The sequence below is a fragment of the Martes martes genome, assembly GCF_963455335.1.
Source record: "Martes martes genome assembly, chromosome: 17".
Taxonomy (NCBI): domain Eukaryota; kingdom Metazoa; phylum Chordata; class Mammalia; order Carnivora; family Mustelidae; genus Martes; species Martes martes.
In genome coordinates this window covers 43054270-43071940 of record NC_137905.1, presented here as the reverse complement: position 1 = coordinate 43071940, position 17671 = coordinate 43054270, and the positions used below count along the sequence as shown (strand labels likewise).

Genomic DNA, 17671 nt, shown 5'->3' with positions numbered 1-17671 from the left:
GAAAGAAAGAGAGAGAGGGAGGGGAGGGAGGAAGGGAGGGAGGAAGGGAAGTTTACACCAATAGAAGCCTCTCTCAAAAAACAAGAAAAATTTCAAATAAACGATCGCACCATACACCTTTAGGAGCTACAAAAAAGAATAAACAAAACCCAAAGCCAGTAGAAGGAAGAAAATATAATAAATATTAGACCAGAAATAAACAAAATAGAAACCAAAAAAGCAATAGAACAGATTGCCCTGGTTCATTGAAAATACCAACAAAATTGATAAACCTTTAGCCAGACTTTTTTAAAAAAAGAGGATTCAAATAAAATTAGGAATGAAAGAGGAGAAATAACTGATACCACATAAATAAAAGATTAAAAGAGAATATTATGAAAAACTATATGCCAGCAAATTGGAAAACCTTAAAGAAATGGACACATTCCTCGAAACATATAACCTCCCAAAATTGAATCAGGAAGAAATAGAAAATCTGGCCAGACCAATTACTAGCAATGAAATTGAATCAGTTATCAAAAAACTCCCAACAAACAAAAGTCTGGGACCAGACAATTTCATAGGTAAATTCTACCAAACATTTAAAGAAGAATTAATACCTATTCTTCTCAAACTATTCTAAAAAATAGAACAGGAAGTGAAGCTTCGAAATTTATTCTTGAAGCCAGCATTACCCTGATAACAAAACCAGATAAAGACACTACAAAAAAAGAGAACTATAGGCCAGTATCTCTGATGAACATAGATGCAAAAATCCTCACTAAAATTGTAGCAAATTGAATCCAACAATACATTAAAAAGAATCATTTACCACTATCAAGTGGGATCTAATTCTGGGATGCAAGGGTGGTTCGATATTTATAAATTAATCAACATGATAAATCACATCAACAAGAGAAAGAAAAAAACCCTATGATCATTTCAACAGACAAAAAGCCTGTGACAAAGTACAACACCCATTCACGATACAAACCCTCAACAAAGTAGGTTTAGGGGGAACATACCTCAACAAAATAAGGGCCAAATATGAGTAACCCACAACAGTGAAAAAACTGAAAGCTTTTTCCCTAAGATCAGGAACAAGATAAGGATGTCCACTCTCAACATTTTTATTAAACATGGTACTGGAAGTTCTAGCCACAGCAATCAGACAACAAAAAAGAAATTTTAAAAATCGGTAAGAAGTAAGCCTTTCACTATTTGCAGATGATTTGATAATATATATATAGAAAACCTGGAAAACTCCACCAAAAAACTGCTAGAACTGATACATGAATTCAGTAAAGTGACAGGACACAAAGTCAAAATACAGAAATCTATTGTATTTCCATACACTAATACTGAAACAGCAGAAAGAGAAATTTAAAAAATGGTCCCATTTATAATTGCACCAAAAATAATAAAATATTTAGGAAGAAGCTTAACCAAGGAGGTAAAAGATGTATACTCTGAAAACTATAAAACACTGACAAAATAAACTGAAGATGACACAAAGAAATGGAAAGATGGAAACGGAAATGGAAATGAAAAGATGGAAATGGAAAAATGGAATCCATGCTCATGGATTGGAAGTAAAAATACTGTTAATATGTCTATACTAGCCAAAGCAATCTACATATTTAACACAATTGCGATCAAAATACCAAGAGCAGGGGCACCTAGGTGGCTCAGTGGGTTAAGCCTCTGCCTCTGCCTTCAGCTCAGGTCATGATCTCGGGGTCCTGGATCGAGCCCCGCATCGGGCTCTCTGCTCAGCGGGGAGCCTGCTTCCCCTCTCTCTCTCTCTGCCTGCCTCTCTGCCCACTTGTGATCTCTGTCAAATAAATAAATAAAATAATTTAAAAAAAATAATAATCCTAAAATCCATGTGTATGGAACCACAAAACAAAACGAACAAAGAAAAAACACCAAATAGCCTAAGCAATCTTGAAAAAAGAACAAAACTGCAGGAATTACAATCTCAGATTTCAAGATATCCTACAAAGCTGTAGTAATCAAAAGAGTATGGTACTGACATGAGAAGAGAAACACAGATAGATTAATAGAACAGAACTGAGAACACAGAAAAAACCCCACAATTATATGGCCAATTAATCTTTGATAAAGGAGGGAAGAATATACAATGAGAGAAAGTTTCTTCAACAAATGGTTTAGTAAAACTGCACAGCTATATGCAACAGAATGAAACTGGACCACTTTCTTACACCATATACAAAAATAAATTCAAAATGGATTGAAGACCTAAATGTGATCCTGAAACCACAAAAATCCTAAAAGAGAACACAGGTAGTAATTTCTCTGACATTGCCCATAGCAACAATTTTCTAGATAGGTCTCCTGAGGCAAGGGAAACAGAAGCAAGAATAATGTATTGTGGGGCGCCTAAGTGGCTCAGTGGGTTAAAGCCTCTGCCTTCAGCACGGGTCATGATCCCAGGGTCCTGGGATCGAGCCCCACATCGGGCTCTCTGCTCAGCAGGGAGCCTGCTCCCCCCACCTTCTCTCTGCCTGCCTCTCTGCCTACTTGTGATCTCTGTCTGTCAAATAAATAAATAAGATCTTTAAAAAAAATAATAATAATGTATTGTGACTGGGGCACGTGGCTGGCTCAGTCAGTGGAAAATGTGGCTCTTGATCTCAGGGTTGTGAGTTTGAGCTCCACCCTGGGTGTAGAAATCGCTTAAAAATAAAATCTTAGGGTGCCTGGGTGGTTCAGTTGGCTAAGCGACTGCCTTCAGCTCAGGTCATGATCCTGGAGTCCTGGGATCAAGTCCCACATCAGGCTCCTAGCTCCATGGGGAGTCTGATTCTCCCTCTGACCTCCCCTCTCATGCTCTCTCACTCTGTCTCTCTCTCTCTCTCAAATAAATAAATAAAATCTTTTAAAAAAATAAAATAAAATCTTAAAAATAATAATTTATTATACCAAAGTAAAAACTTCTACACAGCAAAGGAAACAACAAAACTAAAAGACAACCCACCAAATGGGAGAAGATATTTGCAAATGACATATCTGATAAAGGGTTAATATTAAAAATACATAAAGAACTGATAAAACTCACATCCAAAAAACAAATAGTTCAATTTTTAAAAAGGCAGAAGACATGAACACACATTTCTCCAAAGACACATATAGATGGCCAACAGAACATGAAGATGCTTAACATCACTGTTCATCAGAAGAATGCAAATCAAAACCACAATGAGATATCATCTCACACCTATCAGAATGGCTAAAATGAAAAACACAAGAAAGAGCAAGTTTTGGTGAGGATGTGGAGACAAAGGAACTCTTATGCACTATTGGTTGCAAGGCACACTGGGTGCAGTCACTGTGAAAAATAGTATGAAGGTTCCTCAAAAAATTAGAAATAAAAAGGCTCCTGGTTTGTTCAGTTGGGTGGACATCCAACTCTTGATTTTGGCTTGGGTCATGATCTTGGGGTCATGAGATTGAGCCCTGCGTGGGGCTCTACCCTCAGCGGAGAGTCTCCTGGAGAGTCTCTCCCTCTGCTCCTCCCTCTGCTCGTGTTCTCTTTCTCTTATAAATAAATAAATCTTTTTAAAAAATTAGATATATGGCACTTGGAGTGAAAAAGAAAATAGAAATAGGGGGGCGCCTGGGTGGCTCAGTCGTTAAGTGTCTGCCTTCAGCTCAGGTCATGATCTCAGGGTCCTGGGATCAAGCCCCGCTTCGGGCTCCCTGTTTGGCAGGAAGCCTGCTTCTCCCTCTCCCACTCCCCCTTGTGTTCCCTCTCTTGCTGTCTCTCTCTGTCAAACAAATAGAAAAAAATCTTTAAAAAGAAAAATTAGAAATAGAATTACCATATGACTTAGTAATTCCACTACTGGATATTTACCCAAAGAATACTAATTTAAAAAGATATATGCACTCCTATGTTTACTGCAGCATTATTTACAATAGCCAAATTATGGAAATGTCCATTGATAGATGAAGAAGACACACACACACACTCACACACACGATGGAATATTACTCAGCCATAAAAAAGAATGAAATCTTGCCATTTCCAACAACATGGAAAGATCTAGAGGGTATAGAGCTAAATGAAATAAGTCAGTCAGAGAATGACAAATAACATTATGATTTCACTCGTATGCAAAATTTAAGAAAAAAACAAACAAACAAAAGGGACAACCCAAAAAAACAGATTCTTAACTACAAAGAACAGATGGTTACCAGAGGGGAGGTGGGTGAAGGGTTAGGTGAAATAGTTGAAAGGGATTAAGAGCACACTTATTTTTTTTTTTTTTTAGGATTTTATTTATTTATTTGAGAGAGAGAGAGAGCACACGCAGTGGGGAGAGGAAGGCAGAGGGAGAAGCAGGCTCCCTGCTCAGCAAGGAGCCTGATATGATACCTATCGCAGGACTCTGGGATCATGACCTGAGCTGAAGGCAGGCACTTAACCAACTGAGCCACCCAGGCATCCCAAGAACATACTTATCCTGATGAGCATGGAATAATGTAGAGAATTGATGAATCACTACATTGTACACCTGAAACTAACACCGAATGTTAATTATACTGGAATTATTATTTTTTTAAGACATGAAGGACACCCTGACATTTGCAACAACATGGATGGACATTGAGGGCTAAATGGAATAAGTCAGACAGAAAAAGAGACTGCATAATCTCACTTATATGTGGAAATCTTAAAAAAATTAAAAAACTGAACTCAGGATACGAGCATAGATCAGTATTTCCAGATGTGGGAAGCTGGGAAGGCAAAATGGGTGACAGTGGTCAAAGGGTACAAACTTCCAGTTATAAAATTAATAACTCCTAGGGAAGTAATGTATAGCATGTTGAATATAGTTAATAATTTCACTGTAGGGGCACCTGGGTGGCTCAGTGGGTTAAAGCTTCTGCCTTCGGCTCAGGTCATGATCCCAGGGTCCTGGGATCGAGCCCCGCATTGGGCTCTCTGCTCGGTGGAGAGCCTGCTTCCCTTCCTCTCTCTCTGCTTACTTGTGATCTCTGTCTGTCAAATAAATAAATAAAATCTTTAAAAAAATTTTTTCACTGTATACAGTATTTGAAAGTTGCTAAGAGTAGATCTTAAAAATTCTCATCACAAGAAAAGTATTTATTAACTGTGTGTGGTGATGGGGATGCCTGGGTGACTCAGTCAGTTAAGCCTCTGCCTTCACCTTCAGGTCATGATCCCAGGGCCCTGAGATCAAGTCCTGCATCGGGCTCCCTGCTCAGTGGGAAGTCTGCTTCTCCCTCTGCCTGCCACTCCCCTGCTTGTGCTCTCTCTCTCGCTCTCTCTGTCCAGCAAATAAGTAAAATCTTTTTTTTTTTAAATTTTATTTATTTATTGGACAGGGAGAGATCACAAGTAGGCAGAGAGGCAGGCAGAGAGGGGGAAGCAGGCTCCCCGCTGAGCAGACAGCCCAATGCACGGCTTGATCCGAGGACCCTGAGATCATGACCCAAGCCTGAAGGCAGAGGCTTAACCAACTGAGCCACCTAGGTGCCCCAAATAAAATCTTAAAAAAAAAAAAAACAAAAAAACCAAAACAAAACCTGTCTGGTGATGGATGTTAACTAGACTTATGAGATCATTTCACAAAATATACATATATTGAATTATGTTGTACACCTGAAACTAATGTTATATGTCAATTATGTCTCAGTAAAAAAATGATAAGAGCTATGGAGAAAAATTAAATAGGACAGGGGTGATAAGAAGTACATTGGTTGAGGTGTTATTCTATACAGGATGGTCAAGGACAACTTTTCCAATTTGGTGACATCTGAGTTAAGTCTTGAAGAAAGTGAAGGAGTAAGTGATGCCAGGAGTAAGAAAATTCCAGGCAGGAGAATCAGCAAACTCATACACTAAGGGGTCAGAATTAAGTTATTAAAAAAAATTAGAGAAGATAAAGTCAGGTTAACAGAGAGCCAGATCACATAGGGCTATAAAAACAACCGTAGAGACTTTGGTTTTTATTCTGAAATGGGAAACCACAGAAAGCTTTAAGTCAAGAAGTGACATAATCTGAAGTACATTTTGGAAGAATGACCCTGGCTACTGTGTTAAGAAGTAATTTTAGGAAGGCAATAGAGGAAGTAGAGACCAGTTAATAGGTTACTGTACAGATCAATTGAGAAAACTGTGGCCTAGATGTGGATCAGCTGAACTTTTACATGCAAAGGCTTCCAACATGTGAACTGCCCTCTCACCTGGGCATAGGTGTTGGTCACAATGTTGAAATGCATATGCTCCACCTCACAGTTTCAATTAACTGCATAAAATTCCCCTAATAGTGAGAATTACTTAAAACTTCCTTATTTATGAAACTCGTTTTGGCTATTATTATCTTAAAGATTGCCCTAAGGTGGTGGTTCTGGATCTATCTTTTTTGTAATCCTTAGTATCATTACAGTCTCTTTCCCTTTAGAAGTCAAGGATGGACATGGATTCCAGGTTGAGTACCCCCCCAAAGAGAACCATTTGAGCCTTTAATTCGAAACAGACCTGGAAACTGGTCCAAGTGTTTACTCACAGATTACCTGGTAAATCTTGGTCTTATTGGTACAGAATTCATTGATCGAGCCCCCAATCTCATTTATACCTCAAAAATACTGCCAAAGTGAAAGATCTTATAGCTTACTTGGACTGAGACTAACCAACACCATCCCATAAACTGCATGGCTTCCAATACCAGGACTGTGGTATGTGATGTTACATACAAGGTAATCTCATTTCCAACAATTCTTTTATGATAAAGACTCTTGTATTTACCTCACTAGACCAGCAGAGATCTTAGTAGAGATCTGGCACATAGAAGAAACTGCCAAATTAATACTAAGAGGGAGGGGATAGATTTAAAAATTGAGTATTTGGATCTAACTCCAAGGCCCCATATCCAAATGGTTTGTTGAATGGGCTTTTGGTAGTCAGGAACTGTCAGAAAAGGGAAAAAATTATGCTCTGAGAAACGAGAACGGGACACCTGGGTGGCTCAGTTGGTTAAGCGGCTGCCTTCGGCTCAGGTCATGATCCCAGCGTCTTGGGATCGAGTCCCACATTGGGCTCCTTGCTCAGCAGGGAGCCTGCTTCTCCTTCTGCCTCTGCCTGCCTCTCTGTCTGCCTGTGCTCACTCTCTCTGACAAATAAATAAATAAATAAAATATTAAAAAAAAAAAAAAACGAGAACTATTTCAGGGAAGAAAGAAAAAAACCCCAAAGCACCTTGATCATGGCCTCTGGCTGTTCAATAATCATTCTTTAGTCTTCCTCTTAGCAACAGAAACTGTAGAAAGAAAGAAGAAATTGATGAGACACTGGGTTTTCTTGGAATTCCAGTTGACCAGGTTGGAACACACACTTCCTCCAGTCCCTCACTGTCACATACAAAGGAAAGTCAGGGAAGACTAGATTCCAGCCTAATGTAGTTACAGGAAAGGATCAGAATCTGTCATGAACTCACAGATGTCTCCTGGATAGAGTGGTGAGTCGCACCTGCACATTTACAAAACCCTCCACCTCATGTGCAAACATGGTTCTGTACCAGGTCACTCACTTACATATAATCCCACATACACACGTAGGGGACACACAAAGTCAGAATCACACAGCCTCCCCACACCCACAAACCCCTTTCCCACAGCCAGACGATCACAATCTCTCTCTCTCTCTCTCACACACACACACACACCCCAAGGGGGTCACACTACTCAAACCTGCACAGCCACAGACACTTAACACACAGTCACAGACCCACACCCACACAGTGCCGCACATGCTCCCAAAATCCCACACACACCCCTACGGTGGGACACAGTCCCAACTGCACAATCACTGGTCCTCTACGTCCCTGTGCACGATGGTGGAGTCATGCAATCACAATCACATACCCATTCTGGGAAGATGCACAGTCCCAAGCACCCTACTCCATCACCCAGAGTTATCACCACATACAGTCACAATCACACACCACGACGACACGCAGTAACAATCACAAATAACCTCTCTTCCCCTCCATTTTCCCTCCCTCCCCTCTCTTTCTAGCTCTCTCTCTCACACACACACACACACACACACACACACACACACACACACTTTCTTTCTCTCTCTCTCTTTCTCTCTCTCTCTCTCTTCAGTCCGCTCCGGACACGAAATGCTCCTACCTGAACTCCTCACCCTAGTCCTTCCCTAGTTCCGTTCTGGCCCAAACAGGTTAAGTTGCCCGGGACTCCAAACGCCCCTCAGCAGCTAACTCGGGGAAGCCAACCGTCCCGCCATCCCGCAAAGCGGCCGAAATCCTGAGGAATGTAGCGTCCGCCTGCGGAGTCCTCTGGAAGATGCAGCCCGGAAGCGGGCAGCAGGCCTCGGTACTCCTCTCAGCGCGGACACTGGGCTCGTACAGCTTCTCCGCGCCAAACAGAACCGCCAGACCCGACGCGGAGCGGCTCGTACGCGGAGCGGGTCACCCGGCTGGACGCAACCGCCAGGCCTCCAGACGCCTGACGCCGGGCGCCCCTAGCGCCGCCGTAGGCACGGGACAACACGCCCGTTTCGAAGCGACGCAGCCTCGAGCCGCAGCGTCTGTGGGAAATGTAGTCCTGGCCGGAAAAGCAGACGCTCAGACGAGAATGCGAGCGGACACCTGCTCCGGACCACCGGAGTCCGAGCGGCGGCGGCGCCCGATAGATTTCTGGAGGAGCTGGTACGCCCTCTGCACTAAAGGGCTGACATTTCATCTTTGTTGGTGAGCGCAAACCTCGGCCGCTTAGCGCTGAGGGTGAGAGAAGGTGGGACCCGGTCGTCTCTTTCTGGACCATTTGGAGGCGGCGACAGGGAAAGGAATCACGGGCTTGCAGGGAGACGTGGGGACGCGTCCGAGGGACGCGCTCAGGTGCAGAAGGCGGCCGGGCAAAGGCGAGTCCGGAGATGCTGCGTTGAGACCGCAGAGGTGACTGGGTGTTGTGTACATGTGAGCACAGGACACCTGTTTGGGAGAGCAGGATTGTATCTGTGTATCACCAATTAACCACGAAGCCTCATCCGTAAAATGGTAAGGCGGCATCTTTTTGGAGCATCAGTTTTCTTTGAAGGTTGACAGGAGAAACATAAAATGGGTTTTTAGGTTAAAATAGACATGTAGGGAGCCTGGGTGGCTCAGTTGGTTAAGCGGCTGCCTTCGGCTCAGGTCATGATCCCAGCGTCCTGGCATCGAGTCCCACATCGGGCTCCTTGCTCAGCAGGGAGCCTGCTTCTCCCTCTGCCTCTGCCTGCCTCTCTGTCTGCCTGTACTCACTCTCTCTGACAAATAAATAAATAAAATATTTTTAAAAAAATAGACATGTTTAGAGAGCCTGGGTGGCTCAGTTGGTTAAGCAACTGCCTTCAGCTCAGGTCATTATCATGGATCCCAGGACTGAGTCCCACATTGGGCTCCCTGCTCAGCAAGGAGTCTGCCTCTCCCTCTGACCTTCTCCCCTCTCATGCTCTGTCTTTCTCATTCTCTCCCACCTATAAATAAAATCTTGAAATAAAAAATAAAATAAAATAGACATGTTTAGTATGGATTAGAATACTAATTTAACATGCTTTTAAAGCAAGAAAGACTGTTGCAAAATAATTGTTAAGAGATGTTTGATTTTATCAGTCAAGACCCTCGAGTTTAGAAACATACTTTCTTATGCACACTTAATGAAACTATTAAAATATTTAGGTTTAAATCTACCACCTATTTGTTTTCTGTTTATTCCACCTGTTGACAATCTTAACCTTTTCAGAGTACAGGTTAGTTATTTTGTATAATATTCTTCAATTTGGGTTTACCTGATGTTTCCTCATCATTTATACATTTTTAAAAAGATTTATTTTTTGAGAGAGAGCCTGCAAGTGTGTGAAGAGAGGGGCAGAGGGAGAGGGAGAGAGAGAATCTCAAGCAGAACTCCCCCCTGAGCACCACAGGTCTCAGTCTCAGGACCCATGACATCATGACCTGAACTGAAATCGAGTCCCACACTCCGCCGACTGAGCCACCCAGGTGCTCCTCATCATTTATACATTCTGAGAAATAACCCATAAAAGTGATGCTATGCTATTACCAGTTTATCCTATCCAGAGACACACAATGTCAGTATGTTCCATTACATCTGCGATGTTAATTTTTTTAAAGATTTTATTTATTTATTTGACAGACAGAGATCACAAGTAGGCAGAGGCAGGCAGAAAGAGAGTCGGGAAAGCAGGCTCCCTGCCGATCAGACAGCCTGATGGGGGGCTCCCCCCCAGGATCCCGGGATCATGACCCGAGCCAAAGACAGAAGCTTTAACCCACTGAGCCATCCAGGTGCCCCGATGTTAATTTTTATTACTTAGTTTAAATAGGGTCCATGACTTTCTCCACTGTAGAGTTAATGAATTTGTAGCATTTATCAGTGAATTAAAAAAAAAAAAAAAAAAAAGGAAGCCAACTGGCAAAGGAGTTTGAGAAATGCTCTTTTCAGACTCCCAGTCCCAGCATTAGAGAAACCTATAAAAGGTTCAATGTGGAGCTGAAAAACAATAGGTTAATAACCAACACGTGGTCATCTTGCAAATTTCCTTCACTTCTTTTTATTTATTTTTTTTCTTTTCCAGTAGTGCCGTACCCCCACCTGGTTACCAGAACCAGGTGCTCAAGAGGTGTGCCCTATGTGGGCTGCCTGTGCCCCTCTGTTATGGCTGCCCCTGGCAGCTGCCACCATGCTGGTCGACGGGGCTGGCCATCAGCCACCCTAAAACCTGGAGTGACTACTGTGGGTGCACTGGTGGTCAGAGCTTACCCTGAGGTTGCCAACTGAGAGGCCGAGCTGTAGTTGGTGGACCTCTACCTCTTTTTTATGTTGGATTACTAGTTTCTGGAGCAGTGTCTTCTTTTATTCTTGGTTTGATCTTTCTCTTAACACCTTGAGAAAGGTTAATATGGAGTAAAAATTTTGGGTCCTTATAAGTCTAAAAGGTCTTTATTCTACCTCTTTTGGATGATAGCCCAACTAGAATGGCATTTTATTTTTATTTTTTAAAAGATTTTATTTCTTTATTTGACAGACAGAGATCACAAGTAGGCGGAGAGGCAGGCAGAGAGAGAGGAGGGAGCAGGCTCCCCGCTGAGCAGAGAGCCCGATGCAGGGCTCGATCCCAGGACCCTGGGATCATGACCTGAGCCGAAGGCAGAGGCTGTAACCCCCTGAGCCACCCAGGCGCCCTAGAATGGCATTTTAGATTAGACATTGTTTTCCCTTAGAATTCTGAAAGAATTATACAAAGTTTATAGTTTTTTATCTTAAAGTATGATGACAGTTTGTGTTTTGTTCTTTCTCTTTGGAAGCACTTAAGATCTCTTCATACCTACTTTTCTGAAATTTCACAAAGGTGTGCTTTGGCATGGGTCTTTTTTGTGAGTTGTACAGGGACCTCTTTATTTTGAAGAATCATGACCTATATTTCTAGAAAGCTTATATCTGTTCTCTGAAAGTTTCCTCCATTCAGTTTGCTCCTCTCTCTCTTGAACTCCTTTTATCTGGATATTGAAATCCCTAATTTTATGTTATCTTTTTCATCTTTTATTACCTTTTTAAAACTTTTTTCCTACAACTGAGTGATTTCCACAACACTATTTCCCGTATCTGCTATTAAAACTTTAATAATAGCTATTTTTTAATTTCAAGAGCAGCTTTTAGGGGCACCTTGGTGGCTTATTCAGTTAAGCATCTGCCATTAGCTCACGTCATGCTTTCAGGGTCCTGGAATCAAGCCCTGCATCAGCAGAGAGCCTGCTTCTCCCTCTCCCTCTGCTGCTCCCCCTGCTTCTGCTCTGTCAAATAAATAAAATATTTTTTTTAAAAAAAGAATAAACTTTTTTAAAAAAGAGCAGTTTTTATAGTACCCGTCATTTGTTTCCCTAATATAATATCTTATCTCTTTTTGGTATTGTGGGGGGTTTTGGTGGGTTGTTTTTCTTTTTATTTCTTTTTTGTGTTCCTTACTGTATCCATTTCCTTGGAAATTCTTTTTTCCATTGTTTTCATTTGTCTTTCATATTACTAGGCTTACATTAACATATTAGATTTTCCCTTATTTACAGATTAATAGCTGTCCTTTCATCTTCATTATAGAACTATTGGTCAAGAATTCAGACATTTCTTTGTCAGTCTCAAAATGTTAGTATTACAGATTTTCTCCTGGGCTATTCCACTTCTCCAGAGAAGAGTCTTCTCATCTCTTGAATACCAGAATTTTGGAAGTCCAACAGTAATGAGGACCCACCATTTATTTAATCCCTCTGATTTGGTGTGCCTGGGTAGCTCAGTCAGTTAAGGGTCCAACTCTTGATTTCGGCTCAGGTCATGATCTCAGGGTCAGGAGGTCGAGCTCCACAGTTGGCTCAGTGTGGAGCCTGCTTAAGATTCTCTTTCTTGGGGGTGCCTGGGTGGCTCAGTGGGTTAAAGCCTCTGCCTTTGGCTCCGGTCATGATCCCAGGGTCCTGGGATCGAGCCCCGAATCTGGCTCTCCGCTCAGCTGGAAGCCTGCTTCCCCCCTCTCTCTCTGCCTGCCTCTCTGCCTGCTTGTGATCTCTGTCTCTGTCAAATAAACAAATAAAATCTTAAAAAAAAATAAAAGATTCTCTCTCTTTCCAGCACCTGGATGGCTGAGGTCATGATCTCAGGGTTCTGGGATGGAGTCCTGCTTGGGCTTCCTGCTTAATGGAGAATCTGCTTCTCCCACTCCTTCTGCCCTGACCCTCTGCTTGTGTTCTCTCTCTCTACCTCTCTCTCAAATAAATAAAATCTTAAAAAAAAAAAATTCTCTTCCTCTGCCTCTCTTCCTCTGCCTGCCCCTCCCTCCACTCACATGCATTGTCTCTCAAAAAAAAAAAAAAATTTTTTTTTAATCCCCCTGATTTCAGTTTGGTGCCTTTCCCTGACATCTGCTTTTCTTTCTTTTTTTTTCTTAAATTTTTTAATTTGTTTATTTTAGAGTTGAAAGCTTAATTTAGACTTAACATATTATAAAGGAATCCATGTAATAAAGAAATGATATGAATATTATAAGTCTATTATAACTCATCCTATTTTGCAGTAACCCCTACTAATTGAAATCCGTATTAACAGGGATTCACAAACAAAGCTTATCAAATACTTGAGAATACACTGTGGAGAAAAACCCAATGAACTAACTTTCTCCATGTGAGGGCTTATATTCACACTTATCTTATTATTCACTAGAGTAATAATGCAGCAAAGGAAACCTGTCTATGTAAGGCTACTGGAAAACCTTTAGCCAGTTACTCCAACTGGAGGCATATGAGAAAATTCAAACAGTGGAGAAACTCAATGACAGTAACAAGTCTGGAGAACTGTTTTGCCAGAAACACAACTCCATAGAACTTGAGAAAATTTAAACCTTATGAATGTGAGAAAGCTTCCATTTAGATGTCAAACCTCATAAGTCACCAGCAAATTCCTATTGGAAAGAAATTTTGCTCATGTAAGAAATGGGGGAAAGCCTTTAGCCACAAACCAAGTATCACTGACCATGAGAAAATCCATATGGAAGAGAAACCCTTTGAATGTAATGAATGTGAAAAAGACCTCAGTCAGAAGGAATGCCTCACCAAGCATCACACTGCTCACTCTGGAGAGAAATCCTACAAATGTAATAAATGTGAAAAATCCTTCAATCAGAAAGAAAATCTCATTACCCATCAGATAATTCATACTAGAGAGAAGCCATTTGGATGTAATTACTGTGAGAAAGCTTTTATTCAGAAGTCAAGCCTCATTAAACACCAGAAAATGCATACTGGAGAAAATCCTATACATGTAAAGAATGTGGGAAAACCTACAGCAGCAAATCAAATCTCACAAAGCATGAGAAAATTCATATCGGAGAAAAACCCTTTAAATGTAATGAATGTGGAACACCCTTTAGCCAGAAGCAATATCTCATTAAACATCACAACATTCATACAGGAGACAAACACTTTGAGTGTAATAAATGTGGAAAATCCTTCTCTCAAATTACATCACCTTTTGTACAAGTGAGAATTCACACAGGTGATAAGCCTTATGAATGTGAGGTATGTGGGAAAGCCATCTCACAAATTTCATCTCTTACTGTGCAAATGAGAGGTCATACAGGTGAGAAACCCTATGGATGTAATCAGTGTGGGAAAGCTTTCTCTCAATTCTCAACTCCTGGTTTACATGTGAGAACACATACAGGTAGAAGCCTTATCAGTGTAGCAATTGTGGGAAAGCATTCAGCCGGAAGTCACACCACGTTAAGCATCAGAAAATTCATACTTATTAAAGATAGTACAAATGCCTTGATAACAAAGCCTTTTGTAGGAGCTTACACCTTCTACATATCAGAGAATTCATCGTGGGGTAAAACATTATGAATGTAGGAAAGCCTTTAGCAGGAGCTCAAAATATGAGATCAGAACATTCTTATGAGCAGAAACATTAATATGATGAAAAATTTTCAGTAAACATCATAATTAATGCAGAACTTTTGGAAACATTCCCATTCAAGTCAAAGACAAGACACGGATGCCTGATATCGTCACAAGTCAGTATAATCCTAGAGACCAGAGCCAATGCAATAAAGTGAAGAAGTATAAGGATTGAAAAGGAATACATATTTTCAGATGATATAATTTATATAGTTACAATTATTAAAACTTTGTGATATGCATTAACAGATAATAGATTAATAGAATGGAATATGAAACCTACATACAGTTTAATTCTGTAAAGAAATTATGACCTAATTAAATAATGTTTTGGGTGATTATTGCCTTTCTCTGTAGAAAAAGAGATTCCAAAAAAAAAGAAAAAGAAAAAGAGATTCCTACCTTATATCTTACACTGAAAAAAGAAAAATACACTGAAAAAAAAAATCTGAAACTTTAGCAAAATTACTTAGTAAACCTGAATAGATTTTCCTAAAGTATACCTCAAAACACCCCAAAATTTCTTTTTTAAATAGTATCCCTTAGAGAAACTCCAATACAACACAGAGAGATGTGTACCAAAATGTTCTTTGCAGTGTGATTACTGGCAGCAAAAACTATTAGCATGATTTCTAGTAGCCAATTATTGGGGGTGGGAGGAATTGGAAATGCCTGTCATTAGGGAAAAGTTTGAATAAAATGTGTTATATTTATATGATGGAATAATGTACAGCAATTTATTGCAACAAACCATATCTATATAGATTAATAAGGATAATCTAAAAACCATGATTTTGAGTGAAAAACAAAGGGTAGATGATGTACATAATATAACAATATCTCTAACTGGAATAAAACAACATTGGATTGTATATTGGCTTGGGGTATAGATATGTATGGAAAAGTATAAAAAAGGATTGGATGATTGTATGCTAAATTCATGATGGTGACTGTTTTTGGAGACAATGAATGAGAAGAATGGGGTAGGGGTGACAGTTAACAGGTTTGGGCCTCACATCTGAATATGTATATGTTATTTAAAAACTACAAAGAAACATAAAAATTTTACTTCTGTATGGTGGTAATACACATATTTGTCTTACTATTTTTTGTGTTTGTCAAGTTTTCCATAGTTGAAAAGGTGGATTTATATTACCAATAGAAATAATGTAACAGTGGTCTTCAATTCCAATCAGATACTGAAGGTGTATTTTTTTAGAAGTTTTTGTAAGCTGTTAGGTTTATTGAATACCACAAACCATAAACTTTAAAAGAATTTTGGGGTGTGCCTGCGTGGCTCAGTTAAGCGTCTGCTTTAGGCTCAGGTCATGATCCCAGGGTCCCGAGATCAGGCCCCATATCAGAGCCTGCTTCTCTCTCCCTCTGCCTCTCCCTCTGCCTCTCTCTCGGGCTTGTGGTCTCTCGCTCACTCTCTCTCTCAAACAAATAAATAAAATCTTAAAAAAAAAAAAAAAAAGCATGAGGAGGGGCAGGGCACCTGGGCAGCTCAGTAGGTTAAAAATCCGCCTTCTGCTGCTGAGGATCTCAGCGTCCTGGGATTGAGCCCGACTGCATTGGCTCTGTGCTCAGTGGGGAGACTGGTTGTCTATCCTACCCTTCCCCCACTCATGCTCGCTCTCTCTCTCTCTCTCTCTCTCAAATAAATAAACCTTTTTTTTAAGTAAATTAGTAAATACCAGTCCTTATTTAGTGATCCTGGCTCCCAGCTGTTCATTGGCTTAATACACCTGCAGCTTCCTGCTCTGTGAAGAAAGCAGACCTCTCAGGCCACCTCTTCCACACAGCACTTTCCCAGGAACTTCTTCAGTCAGGCACTTCTTCCTTCCTTGTTCCTCACACTTAATTGTGTGAGAAGGAGTTTACCACCATGTACTGCCGTGCCCTGGTGTGGCCACAGGAGCTCAGCCAAGCACTGGAGAGCGCAGTAAGAGGGGCAGAGGGCTCTGTTCAAGAAACCCAGAGAGCCTGCAGCCGCCCCCTCAAAGACCATCCCACATGTTCATTTTCTTTTTTTTCTTTTTTTTTTAAAGATTTTATTTATTTATTTGACAGACAGAGATCACAAGTAGGCAGAGAGGCAGGCAGAGAGAGGAGGAAGCAGGCTCCCTGCTGAGCAGAGACCCCCCCGAAGCGGGGCTGGATCCCAGGACCCTGAGATCATGACCTAAGCCGAAGGCAGAGGCTTTAACCCACTGAGCCACCCAGGTGCCCCCACATGTTCATTTTCTAACTAGTCTTATGTCAAAGGGGAGCAGAGAGACAGATAGATGGACTACCGTTCACACGAGCTGTGATTGAAAGAATTCTGATTTTCCAAAACTGATCTAACACGGTGGTGGATGTGGTGCTGTTAGTTGGGGTGGAAGAAGATTCATACCATGTATTTGTTTAGTGACCCCCAAAGGTTTTATATTAGATTAGCATTTGTATTTGATGACCATTAAATGCTCAGAAACTGATTAAGGTATCATGTTTTGATTCACAGTTTTTACACCAAACCATTTCTCTGTTGTATTTTGTTCTCTAAAAAATTCTAAGATTTACCCACCTCTGATTATGTTTGCATTTCTCATGCCTATGTTTTAAATTTTGTATCCATGGGTTTTCTTTTGTCCCTTTCTTCTGAGTCCTAAAAGAACTTTGTCTTTGACATCAGTGATATGATTTTTGAAGTATCAATCTTTTTAAAATTGAGTTATATCTCTTAGCTTAGCAGCTAATACCAATGCTTCTTACAGTGGTGAAGTTTTGGTAGTTACTCAAAACTGTTAGATTCAGTTATATGCAGTTTTGTTTTTTAGTAGGGGACAAAACATTTTTTTTCTAATAGAGGGTATGTCTGAAAACTTCTAACTGCTTACTATGTAAAATTACTTAACTAATTTATTTAAAATGAAATCAGAGGCGGGCCTGGGTGACTCAGTTTGTTAAGTGTCTGACTCTTAATTTTGGCTTAGATCATGATCTCAGGGTCACTGAGATCAAGCTCTGTGTCGGGCTCTGCACTCAGCATGGAGACTGAGACTCCCCTATCTTTCTGCCCCTCTCTTCACTCAGTGCTCATTCTCTCTAAATAAATAAATGAAATACAAATTAAAAATTTTAACAATACTCTCTATATATTAATTCATTGGCTCCTTATGATGCAAGTGTTATCATAA

General features: G+C 40.6%; 1 long non-coding RNA gene across 1 annotated transcript in view; it reads right to left on the bottom strand.

Annotated features, from left to right (window-relative positions):
- Positions 1–8561, bottom strand: part of LOC308358186 — a 29751-nt gene extending 21190 nt beyond the window's left edge. The window contains exons 1-2 of the long non-coding RNA XR_013968292.1: positions 8167–8561; positions 7229–7289 (exon numbers count right to left, since the gene is read on the bottom strand). This is a non-coding gene — a long non-coding RNA (uncharacterized lncRNA). The remainder of the gene's footprint in view (positions 1–7228; positions 7290–8166) is intronic.
- Positions 8562–17671: the final 9110 nt, after the last annotated feature.